We start from the raw sequence: 13,661 nt of genomic DNA, 5'->3' as shown, positions 1-13,661 counted from the left end.
TAATAGAAGGCAAGGACGGAGCCAAAAAGAGCAGAATGAGAAGGAATTTAAATGAACTTAAATTCGCATTCAGAGGAAAAGGTGGAATACTTCTTTTACTGTGGTTTTTCACTGCCATCAGATCTAGTATCACTAGATCCTGATTAAAGGATTGGTGGAAAATGTGGCTCAAGCATGCCTGCAGGCCATTAAGGCTTTGTAAAACTATCTGCAAGGCTGTACTACAGTTTCTCCAGACACCAGAATCCACATTTGAATTGAACAGCTTTATACAAAGTTGCATCCTGAGAAAGCTCTTTATTAGGTGCTGAGGGACACAAAACTGAAGACTGCTGGAGCCCTCTGTGCAAGGGAACAAAATGTAATTTAGGGCTAAAAAGTCACCAGAACTCTGCTTCTGAAAGGTCAGTGACTAATAGCTGATACACTCAAGTGTTTACCAAGTGACCACTGATGCTGCCAAAACCCTAGGTGCCAGGTTTGAGGGAAGTAGTCAGTTGAAAAATATTTAGTAGATATTTACTACATGCAAGGCAAAGGGCTAGAAAGATTAGGCATGTGAGAAAGCCAAAGAGAATGTCTTCCTATCCTTGAGGAATGTGGCATCTATTTAGTTGGACAGATAAGGGCAAGATAGCTAATCACACAATGGTAGGGAGGAAAATCACAGTGTTTTTCTTCTTTAAAAGAAGAAAAAAATAACTGTATTTTGCAGTTTCAGTAGCTAACGGATATATAATGTGACACAACCGCAATCTAGTGTTGTCCTGGTTCTAAAAATCATTTACCACCCTTACATCAGTCTTTCTACTGAGTTATCCCATTCTCCACAAACTGCCTCATAGCTTACTAACAAGAACATAAAATCAGAATACTTCTAAACCAAGACCTAAATCATGTACTCTTCCATTTGCAAAAGCAATATTTAAATAACTTTTCAGAAAGACATACATAATTTTTACTATCTTTAATGCAATTAAAAGGTTATCTCAGATGAAGAACTTATTCTCCCCCAGAGAATTCCATGGACAGAGGCTACAGTCTGTGGGGTTGCAAAGAGTCAGACACAACTGAGTGAATAACACTTTCACAGATGAAGAACAAATATCTTTTATCCATTGCCGGGGCTCTCCCCATGATATATGTTAGAAATGAGCAAACTGCTGTCAAACTGGTTCTCAGGATTCTATAAAATAAAATACACTCTAGGTTCTCTTCCTGTTTACCATAAATATTCTCATTTACTATCAGTCAAAATCACCCAGTTACAATCCATGGTAATGATTCAAGTTGTTATTGTTTTGAAATTAAATGATCTTATTTTGATTAGATAAAGAGAGTAAATTTCCACACAAAATTAGAGCAGTTATTTTGGATTTTGATCTTCAGTCAATGAATTGGAACCATGGTGATGTGAACTAATCTGTATGTATTAGATTCTTCATAATTGCTACTTTTTGTTTCTGGATGTAAATATCTGAGTTGTTGGTCTTGTTGTTGCTCAGTCACTAAGCTGTGTCCGTCCAACTCTTTGCAACCCCACAGGCTACAGCACACCAGGCTTCCCTGTTCTTCACCCATCTCCCAGAGTTTGCTCAAACCCAAGTACATTGAATCACTGATGCCATCCAACCATCTCATCCTCTGCCACCTCCTTTGCCTCATGCCTTCAATCTTTCCCAGCATCAGGGTTTTTTTCCAACAAGTCGGCTCTTTGCATCAGGTGGCCAAAGTACTGGAGCTTCAGCTTCAGCATCAGTCCTTCCAATGAATATTCATGGTTGATTTCCTTTAGGATTGACTGGTTTGATCTTCTTGCTGTCCAAAGGACCCTCAAGAGTCTTCTGTAGCACCAGTTTGAAAGTATCAATTCTTCAGTGCTCAGCCTTCTTTATGGTCCAACTCTCACATTCATACATGACTTCGAGAAAAAACATAGCTTTGACTATAAATATCTGTAGCTCATAATTGGAGAAGGCAATGGCACCCCACTCCAGTACTCTTGCCTGGAAAATCCTATGGACAGAGGAGCCTGGTAGGCTGCAGTCCACGGGGTCGCTAAGAGTCGGGCACGACTGAGTGACTTCCCTTTCACTTTTCATTTTCATGCATTGGAGAAGGAAATGGCAACACACTCCAGTGTTCTTGCCTGGAGAATCCCTGGGACAGAGGAGCCTAGTGGGCTGCTGTCTATGGGGTCACACAGAGTTGGACACAACTGAACCGACTTAGCAGCAGCAGCAGCAGCTGATCATTAGGTCTTTTCTCCAACAAAACTGTAACTATTCATGGTATGTTACAAATAAAAGCTCTGAGGCTGAATGGAACCATACAAATATAAATTTGTAAGAAGTCTCAGTTATCTGCCCACATAACTATTCTTACTGACAAGCACCCTTGCATGAAATGCTGAATGGAAACAGATTAAACTCCATCCTAGCAGCAGTATTCGATTGCCTTTCTACTGAGTTCAAGTGGCAGAACACCCTGAACAGGAATGAACACAGGACAAGACAAAGTCCTCCAAAAGTCCATGGGAAACCCTGGAGTCTTAAACCCTCTTCATTCCTGAGTGGAGAAACCTGAACAATATTTCTACCTAACCAAAATATTTTGAATCTATCTCACCAAAGAAATAAATCATTTCTAAATATCAATTAATAAATCTTTCCATGATAATCAGACATAAAGATATTTAAAGCCTTCAAGTAATCCATTGTTTAAAGGGGCTTCTGATTAAAAGCTTCCTACTAAATAACCATCCTTGTTATTATTATATTAGCTATCAAGCTAATTAAAGGCTAACTGAACATTCAGTGTTCTTTCAAATCTTCTGTATTCTTACTGAATTTTTTACGCTCAGTATTAGTGTCAGAGACGTATTTAAAAGTCTCAGTATGCTCTTGGATTTGTGCATTTTCTCTATTTAAACTTTATTACTACATACATGTAAGTTTAGAATTCTTTACCTCTAGTAATAGGCCTGCTCTAAAATCTACTTTTATGATGTAATCATGGCTATATCATCTTTCTTTGGTTAATATTTGCCTGCTCTATCACTTTTTTTTCCTTTTTTAATTTTTAAAGTTCAATGTTTGTTTTAAATATGTCTCTACCATGACAACTGTTTTTATTTATTGAGGTTAGTTCATATGGATTTATTGTAATTATTGATATATATTTGAATTATTTCCAGAATTGTGTTTCGTGCTTATCTGCCATGCTTTCTTTTCCTCATTTTTAAACTTTCTTTTGTATTAATTAAATTTTCTTGTTTCATGTCATTTGATTTTCTTTACTGGCTTGAAGTTTGTATTTTCTATTATTTCCATGGTTAATCATGGTTAAATTATAACATGAATAATTAACTTAATACTTAATCATATGTTTATCTTCCTTTCAAATACAAGGACATTGGAAAACCTGGCCAATAATTACTCCTCTTAGGTTACATATTTCACTTGCCAGTATTTTACCTCTCATTTTTGGCCCACAAAAATATGAATATTCTAAAATATAGTCAATATCTAGATTTTCCCACATATTTTAGAAGTATTTTTACTCAATATTTCTATTTTGATTTAAAACTGATTTTCAATAGATAATTATCAGATGTCCTCCTTTCAGAATTTTCTTGAGTTTATGTTCTTCTGAGGTCTCTTTGTCTTCAAAACTGTTACATACTTTCACTTTGTATACAATTTTAGAAACATCATTCAGTTTTAAGGCAGCAATCACACTGGCTTCTGCTTCTGCTAAGCCAGCTGTCATTCTCGTTGTTAGGTAATCTGCTCATGTTCTCTAGTTATTAAAACATCTTTTCTGTTTTGGGTGACCTACAGTTCCACTAAGGTCTTTCTAGGTTTAGATTTCTTTTGATCTGTCTTGATCTGTATATACGTGCACCCAGAATCACATCTGGAAGATTGTTAGCTATTATATTTTCAAATGCCTCCTCAACCCCATTCCTTAGTATCTTGTCCTGGAACTCTGATTCAATGAATATTCTAACTCTGTGATGTCCCCTAATCTCTCTTTTATGTGTTGTGTCTCTTTATCCCTCTTTTGTATTACTGGTAACTTCTTCAAATCTAAATTTTACTAAGTTACTCATTAGATGTGTTCATCCCACTGTCTCATTTATAGTTTCATTACTATACATTTAACTTATAGTAATTATTTACCTTTGTTTTCTCCAGTTTAACCGGCTGTTTTAATTGACCTACTTTTATTCTCAATTCCTCCAATTATTTCCTTGATCACATTAAACATATATATTTCTATTCTGTATCTAATTACTCCAATATCTGAAGTCTTTTAGGTCCCTTGTGTTTTTATGTGCTTTACAAATTTTGATTTAAAGCTCATGTTTATTAGAGCTTCATTTATGAGAATCTCTGAGGCCTCATTAATAATGCTTAACTCTTAATTTGATTTGTATTTCCCAGGTTTCTGGAAGCACTAACCACCTGCAACTTCTTTAAACTAAATTCTCACTTTGTGGCATTCTGAACAACCAGGTGTTTGTTTCCTGCAGATGAGTATTTCATAAAAAGGACATTTGTCTCTTCTATATAAGAATGTAGTACTATTTTTCAGGAAAAATAATATAACAATTCAAGTTTGTATCCATAGAATTAAAATATTATGTTTGATGATACAATTCTATTTTAACATTTATAGTTAGTGATTTGAAGTATGTTTCCATTAGAGACTGGATGGACCTTCTGATCATCTGTTGAGTGTGAGATGTATATTATTTGGGTATTAGAAAAGAAACAACATCATGCCTTAATTTTTATTTAAAATAAAGCCAACTAACAATTATGAAAGATATGGAGAATGCTTTTCTTCTGTAAAAGATATTAAGACAATGTCTAAATCATTCTTTGTAAATAATATGTAAAGAACTTGCCTTTCCTCAATTATTGAAAATCACTCAGGACAATAATGTTAATTTTGAGGGGTACAATAAACTAATAACTTGATAAGCATTATTTATGGACTCTTCAGAAGTGATCATTTTGATTTCTAGTGGAATTTAAACGAAGGCATAATTTTACATTTTTCTCATCTTGATAAAATTCCAGTATAAAAGAATTCCCTTCATATTCCAAAATAAACTACAAATCCCCTTAATACCTTATTTCAAAAAAAATTAAAGAGGAAATGATAATTTGACACCTTTGTGGACTAAATATGAATTCTATGTTTTGAAATGTTTTGTGTAATATGTATAAGCTATTTTGATTTATAAAAGCCATTTTAATGCTTTTGAGTCTATACACACCCATGAAGACAGCGTCCTCCACTCAGCAGAACGTGGACTCTCTTCCTCTTTCTCAGACAAGAAAACACAGCCCCGAACTTCTGTCGTTTGCAAAAGGATGTACTTTAACAATATGATCAAGCTGAAGGTCCTATGACTCTGGAACTCTTTTACTTCTAAAGAAAGGAATTTTGTTTTATTTTTCTGTTTATGATAGTTGGCTGAGTGAGATCCTATCAGGCAACCCTAAAGGGACACTGAGGAAAAGGGCATCACATGCTCATTTTTGTTAGCGCATCACCTCAGAGGTCTTATTTAATTTAGCAATAACTGATGCAAATCTATGAGGTATCAGAACACTTGTGGGATTCAACATTTGTATACACACGCACACACACACAAACACACACACTTCCCCTATTATGTGAATCCTTTTCACCCACTATTTTCATACAATGGTTAATCTAAGAGGATACAAACCAGAATAATTAGAGCAGTACGTTTATAAAGATCACGATAAGACAACAATTTAGCATGAGCAGTAAATGAATAGGATAAACACAATTCTCTTGGGCACATTTTATTCCAAAACACTTTCTGGGTCATATTTTCAAATCTACTGAAAATTGCACAGAGTACAAGCAAAACTTAACTGTTTTAGAAAAACACACCAAGAGTCACTGCCCTTCAGAGTTCATAATTTTTATTCCAGGCAACAAAAATTAAAGCCAGAGACATTAAGCTGGAAACACACATACACATGCATACACACAATTATCATCTAACTATAACAGCTATTTGTTGCAAGGAAAACAGCTGATATATACTACATGCTATGAAAATATTTCTATATCTATATATATTAAAAGAATTTACTAGACCTGCCGCATACCATAAAATCTTTAGTTTGTTGCCAACCTGCCTGTTCAGAAGGTAACAGCTGGTGTTTGTCACTTCAATTTGTAGATCCAGAGCAGGGAGGAACAGTATCGACACACCCTCTCCCATACATGTTCAGTATCATAGGTTAGGAAAGGGGAAACAGAATAGAATTACAATCAAGATTTAAAAAAAGACAGCACTAAAGAATATGGTTGCAATCTATCTTGAGACTGAATGAGAAAAAGAAAAAAGACAAGCAGATTTGTGAACCAAGAAAACTACTGTGAGATGCCTCTTCACAATGCTACCCCATAAATGCTCACAGGTGTAGACTTACAAAGGAAGAGGAAATAACATGCTCAGTTTTTTTGAGTCAGTACATATAAACACACTGATTGGATGGCTGGCTGGCAAATACAGCAGAATATACCCAAGAAGAAACGAATGTGACTGACTTAGATTTAGATTCTCATTCGTTTAACTGAAGGAAAGAGCATTTTAGTCTAAATCTATTTATCTTAAATATCAAATATCTTAAATGTTGAATTTATTTATATTAAATATTGAATTTTAAGTATTTGTTTATTTTAAATAATATATGTAACTTCAAAATATCAAGCAGGAAAGAAGGGTATAAAATAAAAAGCAAAAATTGCCCTCTCTCCCAATACCAATATTTCTTATAAAGTACACACTCCAAAAATGATACTGCCCATGGTCTTCTTCCATTTGCTCTTTCCTCTTGGACAAATATTAAGACAATTTTCTAAATACATGAGCATATATATGGGATAATACTTCAAAGGATGACTGTCAAGCATTTTAAGGATATTTGGGTCATGACCATATTTGTTATAATTATAAACAATGTTGTAGTAAACGTTCTATAAAGTTCTTTGTGATAGTCCGTACATGTAGACCGTATTCAGAAAAGAGCTGAAGCTTCCCAAGAAAAAAAAGTAACCGTCTTTATGCTTCCTTAGCATTGGAGTTCTTCTTTGCTCTGAGCCCCTGTTGTCTCCACCCAACCCACCCTTCACACATGCACACGCACCTGTTTAATTCTAGCTGGTCTGTATTATCTGGTTTAAAACTTACTTCTTCTAAGACCTGTTCTCTGATTATTCCCATATCTACTCTTCCCCTTTTCTCCCATGAAATGTTGTGTTCTGTTTAAAATACTATGTAATTTTTAGTCACAGATAACATCAACCAATTTCGCTATACACTACATATTTTATTTTATACTGAAGTGGAAGATGTACACAGTTTATAGCATCCCTATCTCTTGGTGAAAATAGGACAACTAGACTAAACTTATACTCAGAAAAATGCTCACCTTAGTTAATTCAATAAAATATTTTAAAGAAAGAGAAGGAAAATTAGTTTCTGGTGAAGTAAGTGTTTAAATTGACTGGCCAATTCACCCAAATCATTTAGTCTCTATAGATCCATATGAATATAGCGTGCATCCTTGTAGTAATCGCATCACATAGCAAACCCTACGATATTGACACACCGAAGGACACTAACCATAAACATTACAAGTATTAACAGATATTATAGATCATTATTCCCCATAGTGTAGTCTAAATATAGCATAAGAACTTCTACTTCAGGACAAGATAGAGTAACAGGGACCAGATTACCCCCCAGTCTGAAGCAACTGTAATTGCAAATATTACACATAGAATGGATAAACAATAAGTTCCTATGGTACAGCACAGTAAAGTAGATTCAATATCCTGTAATAAACCATAATGAAAAAAAATATATATATATGTATAAAACAATCACTTTGCTGTGCACCAGTAGCTAACACAACATTCTAAATCAACTATGCTTCAATTTATAATAGCAAATGAAGCAACTGACAAACAACTAATCTCAAAAATATACAAGCAACTTATGCAGCTCAATTCCAGAAAAATAAACGACCCAATCAAAAAATGGGCCAAAGAACTAAACAGACATTTCTCAAAGGAGACATACGGATGGCTAACAGACACATGAAAAGATGCTCAACATCACTCATTATTAGAGAAATACAAATCAAAACCACAATGAGGTACCATTTCACACCAGTCAGAATGGCTGCGATCCAAAAATCTGCAAGCAATAAATGCTGGAGAGGGTGTGGAGAAAAGGGAACCCTCCTACACTGTTGGTGGGAATGCAAACTAGCATGGCCACTATGGAGAACAGTGTGGAGATTCCTTAAAAAATTGCAAATAGAACTACCTTATGACCCAGCAATCCCACTGCTGGGCATACACACCGAGGAAACCAGAATTGAAAGAGACACATGTACCCCAATGTTCATCACAGCACTGTTTATAATAGCCAGGACATGGAAGCAACCTAGATGTCCATCAGCAGATGAATGGATAAGAAAGCTGTGGTACATATACACAATGGAGTACTACTCAGCCGTTAAAAAGAATTCATTTGAATCAGTTCTGATGAGATGGATGAAACTGGAGCCGATTATACAGAGTGAAGTAACCCAGAAAGAAAAACACCAATACAGTATACTAACACATATATATGGAATTTAGAAAGATGGCAATGATGACCCTGTATGCAAGACAGCAAAAAAGACACAGACGTGTATAACGGACTTTTGGACTCAGAGGGAGAGGGAGAGGGGGGGATGATTTGGGAAAATGGCATTGTAACATGTATACTATCATGTAAGAATCGAATTCCCAGTCTATGTCCGACGCAGGATACAGCATGCTTGGGGCTGGTGCACGGGGATGACCCAGAGAGATGTTATGGGGAGGGAAGAGGGAGGGGGGTTCATGTTTAGGAACGCATGTACACCCGTGGTGCATTCATGTCAATGTATGGCAAAACCAATACAGTATTGCAAAGTAAAATAAAGTAAAAATAAAAAATTTAAAAATTTAAAAAAATAAAATAAAATAAAGATAATTGATGCTCAAAATAAATAAATAAATAAATCAACTATGCTTCAATTTAAAAAATGAAAAAAAAATGCAGACCAAATATATAACACAGTAATTTTCAGATAGAGAATATCAAACAGTATATAACAGTGACCGTGAGTGAAGAGAGACAAAGGAAATGGGCCCTAGGATTGTTCCCAACTTACTGCTTGAAGGGTTTTTCCATGTCGCAACACAAGGAGCAGGAACTATGTTGGATTCAAGCATCTTCCTGAGTTTAAGAAATAGAGTGTAGCACCCAAAAATGTCAAGGTAGCTGTAGTTCACTGGTAGAATATTGAAAGAAAAAAATCACACAGAAGGGCTTTGAGATCTACTGACAGTCCCTCTTTGTTTTTAGCTGATCAGCACCTGCATATGATGAAACTTCCTGAGGGAATAATCTCCAGTATTCATGCATGTCTGAGAAAAGTTTATGTTCCAATTAGCCAGAAGTGAAAATTTTCATAATTTATGGTACATCAGGTAGAGCATTCAAATGGTATTAAACTCAGTGGTGGAGAAAATTAGTCCTAGAATAAAGTTGGCTCTGGTCCTGCCAAAGAAAGCTAACAACAAGCCTCAAAGGGTCAAACTGTTTTCAAGTAACTTCAATATATTTCAGAACAAAAGTCAAGACATTGCTGGAATACAAAAATATTCAGCACTCACCATGGTAAATGTCATGATATCTGTCATCCAATCAACTAGTACAATGCATGCAAAGACACATGAAAGTGAAGTTGCTCACTCGTGTCTGACTCTTTGCGACCCCGTGGACTGTAACCTACCAGGCTCCTCCACCCATGGGAATCTCCAGGTAAGAATACTGGAGGGGGTTGCCATTTCCTTATCCAGGGGATCTTCTTGACCCAGGGACTGAACCCGGGTCTCCCGCCTCGAAGGCAGACGCTTTAACCTCTGAGCCACCAGGGAAGCAAAGACACATATGCATACATAAAATAGAAGCTATCAGTTCAGTTCAGTTCAGTCGCTCAGTTGTGTCCGACTCTTTGCAACCCCATGAATCACAGAATGCCAGGCCTCCCTGTCCATCACCAACTCCCAGAGTTCACTCAGACTCACGTCCATCGAGTCAGTGATGCCATCCAGACATCTCATCCTCTGTCATCCCCTTCTCCTCCTGCCCCCAATCCCTCCCAGCATCAGAGTCTTTTCCAGTGAGGAGCCAAAGTACTGGAGTTTCAGCTTTAGCATCATTCCTTCCAAAGAACACCCAGAACTGACCTCCTTTAGAATGGACTGGTTGGATGGAGGAGAAAAAAATCAATTAATTGAAATACTTAGAAATGAGAGAGATGAGAAAACCAGTGGACAAGGGCGTTGAGAATCTTTATGACTATAGTCCGTATGTTTAAAAAGTTAGAAGAAAGATTGAACATGGTGACATAGAAGATTTTTAAAAATCAAATTTCTAAGACTGAGAAAAACAATACACAAATTTTATTAAATAAGAGTAAGTGGGATTTAGACCTGATAAGACACTCTAGAAAAAAACAGTAAACCCAAAAACTTGAGAACAGAAAATATCCAAAATGAAACAGAAAAAGGCTGAAAAGAAGAAAGCATCACTTTTTGCCATTAGAATGTATCATCTGCATATCTGAGGTTCCTAATATTTCTCCTGGAAGTCTTGATTCCAGCTTGTGATTCATCCAGTCCAGCATCTCCTATGATGTACTCTGCATGTAAGTTAAATAAACAGGGTGACAATATACAGCCTTGTCGTACTCCTTCCCCAATTTTGAACCAGTCTGTTGTTCCATTTCTGGTTGTGACTGTGACTTTTTGGCCTGCATACAGGTTTCTCAGGAAACAGTAAGGAGGCCTTATACTCCCATCTCTTTAAGAGTTTTCCAGTTTGTTGCGGTCCACACAGTCAAAGGCTTGAGCATAGTCAATGAAGCAGAAGTAGGTGTTTTTCTGAAACTCTCTTGCTTTTTCTATGATCCAGGGGATGTTGGCAATTTAATCTCTGGTTCCTTTTCTAAATCCAGCTTGTAGATCTGGAAGTTCTCAGTTCATGTACTCTTGAAGCCCAGCTTGAAGGATTTTGAGCATTATCTGGCTAACATGTGAAAACAGTGCAACTACACAGTAGTTTGAACATTATTTGGCATTGCTTTTCTTTGGAACTGGAGTGAAAACTGATTTTGCAGTCTTGTGCCCTAGAAATGCATTAACACCACAGACTCAGTCTGGATAGCACAGGTCTGAGGTTAGCTATGGAGGTCCTTCTGACCCAGAGCTGTGTTGCATGGGTCTGGTTATTGTTCAGTCACTCAGTCAGGTCTGACTCTGCAACCCTAAGGACTACAGAATGCCAGGCTTCCCTGTCCTTCACCATCTCCTGGAGCTTGCTCAAACTCATGTCCATTGAGTCACTATTGCCATCCAACCACGTTGTCCTCTGTCATCCCTTCTCCTCTTGCCTTCCAACCTTGGGGTCTTTTCCAGTGAGTTGGCTCTTCACATCAGGTGGCCAAAGTATTGGAACTTTAGCCTCAGCATCAGTTCCTCCAATGAATATTCAGAATCAATTTCCTTTAAGATTGACTGGTTTGATCTCCTTGCAGTTCAAGGGACTCTAAGAGTCTTCTCCAACACCACAGTTCAAAAGCATCATTCTTTGGTGCTCAGCCATCTTTATAGCCCAACTCTCACATTCATACGTGACTACTAGAAATACCATAGCTTTGTCTATGGCTCTGGAGACAGGCACAAATCCACACATGAGGCAGAGCAAGAGACATCCATCCAACTCACCTTCAAAATAAGAAACCTATGGTGGCACTTTATCAAGACCCAAACAGGAGAGTTAATGGATTAGAGAGCTGGGGAGGATTAAACCTAGAGATGGACAGTCAAAACAGGCAAGCTGTTGGATAAAAACTGTCTGGATAAAAATAGATAGTGGGTTTGTGCTCACAACAAGATTTCTCTATCCCCTCCAGCCTAGTGTGTAGGAAGAGGAGGGAAATATTCTAGGCTGAAAGGAATACATTTAAATGCTCAGGAGAGAACTATACCTGGACTTCAAATATCTTACATTTATGCAGAGCTTCAGAGGGCACTCACATATATTATATGATCTTGTTTTACATACAGCTCTGAAAGGATAGTGAGCTAGAAATTGAAGGTTAGAGATGTGAAGTGAATTACACCAGTTATTCACTCAGTAAATGGTGATGGTGGTGAAGTATAGAATCTGTAATTACAAGTTCTTAATTCACTTCATTTTTTAAATAATCTATGTACCAATAAGTAAATATCATTTAAAATATAGTTTGCAGATTCTACTGCTAACATTCTGAATGGCAAAATTTTAACAAGTCCTTGAACTGGCATTAATCCATAAGAATAAATGTATTTTAAGGGTCTTATAATCATTAGCTAAGTTAGTAAATCACTGATATACATCTTTACATTAGTTAAACCTGCTGCTGCTGCTAAGTCGCTTCAGTCACGTCTGACTCTGTGTGACCCCATAGACGGCAGCCCACCAGGCTCCCCCGTTCCTGGGATTCTCCAGGCAAGAACACTGGAGTGGGTTGCCATTTCCTTCTCCAATGCAGGAAAGTGAAAAGGGAAAGTGAAGTCGCTCAGTCGTGTCTGACTCTTCGAGACCCCATGGACTGCAGCCCACCAGGCTCCCCCGTCCCTGGGATTTTCCGGGCAAGAGTGCTGGAGTGGGGGCCACCGCCTTCTCCCTAGTTAAACCTACTACCTTACAATAAGGAAATAACCCAAATAAGATTCTGTCACACACTGGATTATTATATCTCCTGTCTTTTATTAAGTAGTTTACATTAAAGTATCTAAAATTTGCTGAGGATCAACTATAAATACAAAGGCACAATAAGACAAAATTCCACTATCATAGCTTCTTAGTATGCCAGGAAAACAGTAATGGCAGTGAAACGAGCTCCCTCAGGGTTCAACAGATATATTTACTTTAAGGCCAGAGCATTTGATATTAAGTTTCTCAAAGAATAACTTAAATCCATTAAGCAAAAATTAGCTTATCTGTGTCAGAATAGCTACCAAATGGGAGTGACTGATATACTAGATATCATGTCTTCCAAAATGCTTACCAAAGCACTACACTGACACTCCATATTGCTTTATCTTTCAATGTAAAACATAGCCGGATGAAATATAAATATTTGGGGAACCAGAAGTAGCAACCTAACTTAACTGTAGGAGGAAAAAAAATGGAATTTTGATGTTAGAAAAGCTCTCAAAGTTTATTTTAGTCTAACTCCCCCATTGGTCCAGTGAGAAATTTGCACCTAGCAATTAAGAGGTCATCTAGGAAAGTGCTGTCCAAATGAAAGAGACAACTCATAAATATGAGCCACATATGGAGCTTAAATTTGTATAGCTGCCACATTAAAAGAGGTTTTAAAAAAAGCAGATGGAACATTTAATTTTAAAAAATCCAATATATCCCAAATTATCATTTCAACATATAACCAATATAGTAAACTATTAATGAGATATTTTGCATTTGCTTTCTCCTTGCTAATTACTTGAAA

General features: G+C 36.7%; 1 protein-coding gene across 1 annotated transcript in view; it reads right to left on the bottom strand.

Moving 5' to 3' along the window:
• The window catches only part of MACROD2 (mono-ADP ribosylhydrolase 2), a 2,306,040-nt gene that overhangs the window by 1,859,776 nt on the left and 432,603 nt on the right, over positions 1-13,661 (bottom strand). The window lies entirely within an intron of this gene.

The sequence above is a fragment of the Capricornis sumatraensis genome, chromosome 15 (genome assembly GCF_032405125.1).
Source record: "Capricornis sumatraensis isolate serow.1 chromosome 15, serow.2, whole genome shotgun sequence".
Lineage (NCBI taxonomy): Eukaryota > Metazoa > Chordata > Mammalia > Artiodactyla > Bovidae > Capricornis > Capricornis sumatraensis.
Note: the sequence above shows the minus strand (reverse complement) of the source record. Positions and strands in the feature narration are given on the sequence as shown.